Consider the following 6000-nt stretch of genomic DNA (forward strand, 5'->3'; position numbering starts at 1 on the left):
ATGCCTTCCGGGGCATCCCCAAGCTTTGGCTTTTTGGTGTCCTTAGATTATCTTGGGGTGACATGGGCATCCCCAAGCCTAGGCTCTTGCCACTCCTTGTTCCATAATCCATCAAATCTTTTACCCAAAACTTGAAAACTTCACAACACAAAACTTAGCAGAAAATCTCGTGGGCTCCGTTAGCGAAAGAAAACAAAACACCACTTCAAGGTACTGTAATGAACTCATTCTTTATTTATATTGGTGTTAAACCTACTGTATTCCAACTTATCTATGGTTTATAAACTCTTTTACTAGCCATAGATTCATCAAAATAAGCAAACAACACACGAAAAACAGAATCTGTCAAAAACAGAACAATCTGTAGTAAGCTGTAACTAACGCAAACTTCTGGAAGTCCAAAAAATCTACCGAAATAGGACGACCTATAAAATTTGTTTATTGATCTGCTGCAATTGGAATCAATATTTTATCACGTTCTGGTGATTTTTAATAATTGTTTTCGTGAACAGAAAGTTTCTGGACTTTTCAGCAAGATCAAATAACTATCATCCAAGAAGATCCTATATGTTAAACTTGGCACAAACACTAATTAAAACATAAAAACAAATCTAACCAGAGGCTAGATAAAATATTTATTCCTTAACAGAAGCAAAAACCAAAAAACTAAAATAAAATTGGGTTGCCTCCCAACAAGCGCTATCGTTTAACGCCCCTAGCTAGGCATAAAAGCACGAATAGATCTAGGTATTGTCATCTTTGGTAGGCAATCCATAAGTGGCTCTCATAATAGATTCATATGGTAATTTAATTTTCTTTCTAGGGAAGTGTTCCATGCCTTTCTTTAAGGGAAATTGGAATCTAATATTCCCTTCCTTCATATCAATAATTGCACCAATCGTTCTAAGGAAAGGTCTACCATGAGTAATAGGACATGAAGGATTGCAATCTATGTCAAGAACAATAAGATCTACGGGCACATAGTTCCTATTTGCAACAATAAGAACATCATTAATTCTTCCCATAGGTTCTTAATGGTGGAATCCTCAAGGTGCAAGTTCAAAGAACAATCATCAAATTCACGGAATCCTAGCAAATTACACAAAGTTTTGGAATCGTGGAAAACTAGCACCCAAATCACACAAGGCAAAGCATTCATGATTTTTAATTTTAATTTTAATAGCAGGTTCCCACTCACCATAAAGATTTCTAGGGATAGAAACTTCCAACTCAAGTTTTTCTTCATAAGATTGCATCAAAGCATCAACGATATGTTTAGTAAAAGCTTTATGTTGACTATAAGCATGTGGAGAATTTATCATGGATTGCAACAAGGAAATACAATCTAGGAAAGAGCAATTATCATAATTAAATTCCTTGAAATCCAAGATAGTGGGTTCATTAATATCTAAGGTTTTAACTTCTTCAATCCCACTTTTACTAATTTTTGCATCAAGATCTAAAAACTCCAAATTTTTGGAACGCCTTCTAGGTAAAGGTAACTCATCTTCAATCTCATCATTATCAAGATTCATATTGCAAAACAAAGATTTAATAGGAGACACATTAATAACTTTTAGATCTTCATCTTTATTATCATAGAAATTAGAAGAACACGCTTTCACAAAGCAATCTTTTTTAGCACGCATCCTAGCGGTTCTTTCTTTGCACTCATCAATGGAAATTCTCATGGCTTTGAGAGACTCATTGATATCATGCTTAGGCGGAATAGATGTAAGTTTCAAAGAATCAACATCAAGAGAAATTCTATCAACGTTCCTAGCCAATTCATCAATCTTAGGAAACTTTTCTTCAAGCAAAGCGTTGAAATTCTTTTGCGAATTCATAAATTCTTTAACACTAGTCTCAACTTCAGAGGGCATCTTATTAGAATTTCCATAAGCATTGTTGTAGGAATTACCATAATTATTAGAGGGATTACTAGGATACGGCCTAGGATTAAAGTTTCCTCTATACGCGTTGTTACCAAAATTATTCCTACCAACAAAATTCACATCCATAGATTCATTATTATTCTCAATCAAAGTAGACAAAGGCATATCATTAGGATCAGAAGAAACTTTTTATTAGCAAATAATTTCATAAGTTCATCCATCTTTCCACTCAAAACATTAATTTCTTCTATCGCATGCACTTTTTTATTAGTAGATCTTTCGGTGTGCCATTTAGAATAGTTAACCATAATATTATCTAGGAGTTTAGTAGCTTCTGATAAAGTGATTTCCATAAAAGTGCCTCCCGCGGCTGAATCTAATAGATTTCAAGAAGAAAAATTCAATCCGGCATAAAATTTTTGTATAATCTTACAGAGATTTAAACCATGTGTAGGGCAATTACGTATCATTAATTTCATCCTCTCACCAGATTGTGCAACATGTTCATGATCAAGTTGCTTAAAATTCATAATATCGTTTCTAAGATAGATGATCTTAGCGGGAGGAAAATACTTAGAGATAAAAGCATCTTTGCACTTATTCCATGAATCAATACTATTTTTAGGCAAAGACGTAAACCAAGCTTTAGCACAATCTCTAAGCGAAAAAGGAAATAGCTTCAATTTAACAATATCATTGTCCACATCTTTCTTCTTTTGCATATCACACAAATCAACAAAGATATTTAGATGGGTAGCGGCATCTTCACTAGGAAGGCCAACGAATTGATCTTTCATGACAAGATTCAATAAAGCAGCATTAATTTCACAAGATTCAGTATCGGTAAGAGGAGCAATCGGAGTGCTAAGAAAATCATTGTTGTTGGTATTGGTAAAGTCACACAATTTAGTATTATTTTGAGCCATCGTGACAATCAAGCAATCCAACACACGAGCAAAGAAGAAGCGAGCAAAGAAAAGATGCGATCGGAAAAGAGAGGGTGAATAAAACGGCAAGGGTGAAGTGGGGGAGAGGAAAACAAGAGGCAAATGGCAAATAATGTAATGCGAGGGATAAGGGTTTGTGATGGGTACTTGGTATGTCTTGACTTTTGCGTAGACTCCCCGGCAACGGCGCCAGAAATCAATCTTGCTACCTCTTGAGCACTGCGTTGGTTTTCCCTTGAAGAGGAAAGGGTGATGCAGTAAAGTAGCGTAAGTATTTCCCTCAGTTTTTGGGAACCAAGTTATCAATCCAGTATGATACCACGCTCGAGTCCCACGCACCTACACAAACAAATAAGAACCTCGCAACCAACGCGATAAAGGGGTTGTCAATCCCTTCAGGGTCACTTACGAGAGTGAGATCCGATAGATATGTATTTTTATGATAAACATGCAAAGTAAAATAAAAGGCAATAAAAATAGCTAAGTGTTGGAAGATAATATGATGGAAAATAGACCCGGGGGCCATAGGTTTCACTAGTGGCTTCTCTCAAGAGCGTAAGTATTACGGTGGGTGAACAAATTACTGTTGAGCAATTGATAGAATTGAGCATAGTTATGATAATATCTAGGTATGATCATGTATATAGGCATCACGTCCGTGACAACTAGACCGACTCCTGCCTGCATTTACTACTATTACTCCACACATCGACCGCTATCCAGCATGCATCTAGAGTATTAAGTTCATAAGAACAGAGTAATTCTTTAAGTAAGATGACATGATGTAGAGGGATAAACTCATGCAATATGATGTAAACCCCATCTTGTTATCCTCGATGGCAACAATACAATACGTGCCTTGTTGCCCCTGCTGTCACTGGGAAATGACACCGCAAGATTGAACCCAAAGCTAAGCACTTCTCCCATTGCAAGAAAGATCAATCTAGTAGGCCAAACCAAACTGATAATTCGAAGAGATTTGCAAAGATATCCAATCATACATAAAAGAATTCAGAGAAGATTCAAATATTGTTCATAGATAAACTTGATCATAAACCCATAATTCATCGGTCTCAACAAACACTTCGCAAAAGAAGATTACATCGAATAGATCTCCACGAGAATCATGGAGAACTTTGTATTGAGATCCAAAGAGAGAGAAGAAGCCATCTAGCTAATAACTATGGACCCGAAGGTCTGAGGTAAACTACTCACACATCATCGGAGAGGCTATGGTGTTGATGTAGACGCCCTCCGTGATCAATGCCCCCTCCGGTAGGATGCCGGAAAAGGCCCCAAGATGGGATCTCACGGGTACAGAAGGTTGCGGAGGTGGAATTAGGTTTTCGTGGATGCCTCTGATGGTTTGGGGGTACGTAGGTATATATAGGAGGAAGAAGTACATTGGTGGAGCAACATGGGCCCCACGAGGGTGGAGGGCGCGCCCAGGGCAGGTAGGCACGCCCCCCTGCCTCTTGCTCTCCTGGTTGATTTCTTGATGTGGACTCCAAGTCCTCTGGATCACGTTTGTTCCGAAAATCACGTTCCCGAAGGTTTCATTTCGTTTGGACTCCGTTTGATATTCTTTTTCCGCGAAACACTGAAATAGGCAAAAAACAGCAAGTTGGGCTGGGCCTCCGGTTAATAGGTTAGTCCCAAAAGTAATATAAAAGTGTATAATAAAGCCCGTTAAACATCCAAAACAGAATATAATATAGCATGAAAGAATCAAAAATTATAGATACATTGGAGACGTATCATTTGCAATATTGATAAAGCATTATATGGACTGAAACAGACACCTAGAGCATGGTACGCTCGCCTATCCTCAAAGTTACAATCTCTTCCTTTTCTTCCATCCAAGGGAGACACATCGCTTTTCTTTTATCACAAGCATGGGATAACTATTTTTATGCTCATTTTATGTGGATGATATAGTTGTCACTAGTTCACCATCTCAAGCAGTTGAAGCCCTTCTCAAGGATTTGAGCAAGGACTGTGCTCTCAAGGATCTTGCCAGCCTTCACTTCTTACATGGGATTGAGGTTAAAAATGTTCAGAGTGGAATTTTGATGTCACAGGAAAAATATGTACAAGAAATACTCCAGAGAATGGGCCTGAAGGGGTGCAATCCTTCGTCTACACCTCTGTCCACCTCGGAAAAACTGTCTCTCCATGATGGTGAAGTACTTGGGGAGAGGACTCTACCAGGTACAGGAGTATTGTAGGAGCATTACAGTATCTGAAATTGACCAGGCCAGACATTTCATATTCAGTAAATAAAGTATATCAGTTCTTGCATGCTCCTACTAGCGTTCATTGGACAACAATAAAAAGGATATTGAGATATCTTCAGGGAACGAGCAGTATGGACTTCAGATCAGTAAGTCAGATTCTATGCTTGTAAGTGATTTTTCAGATGCAGATTGGGCAGGTTGTCCTGATGACAGGAGGTCCACAGGAGGTTTTGCAGTGTTTCTAGGAAGTAACCTAGTTTCATGGAGCGCTTGCAAGCAACCCACTGTATCTAGATCATGCACAGAAGCTGAGTATAAAGCCCTAGCTAATTCTACTACTGAGGTCATTTGGGTTCAGAACTTGTTGACTAAGTTTGGTGTTTGCCATCCAAAGGTTGCATCACTTTGGTGTGATAATGTTGGTGCCACATATCTATGCTCATTTGACAGGGATGCAATGCATGTGAAAAAAGGTCGAGCAGAAGATCAAGAAGGCTGATGCCAACATAGGCCAAGTCAGTATGCAACTGAGATTGGGACAATAAATTTACCAACTTAGCTGGGCCTAAGAAAAAGTGGAGTACCGTGTGCTCTATGAAAATGCTCAACACTGGCAAGTTAGTTTTTTATATGTGCTTTACATGTTATGATTTTTTTTCTTTGTAAATTCCATTTCTTCGACAAACTACTTTGGTACAATTTTAATCATGCCATAATATATATGAAATAAGTAATTTGCAAGAAATACGTCGTTTTGCTCTTTATATCCTTCCATGTACTAAAAGATGTGATGTGACACTTCTGTCTTTGTTCGCATGTAGACAGTTGAAAGTGCCACTTCATTACACTATTATCAGTTCTTTAAGTTATTTCTTAATTGAAATCAACTTCATTCATGTTCCCAAGTAATCTTAATTATAT

Source organism: Triticum aestivum, chromosome 7D (genome assembly GCF_018294505.1).
Source record: "Triticum aestivum cultivar Chinese Spring chromosome 7D, IWGSC CS RefSeq v2.1, whole genome shotgun sequence".
NCBI lineage: Eukaryota > Viridiplantae > Streptophyta > Magnoliopsida > Poales > Poaceae > Triticum > Triticum aestivum.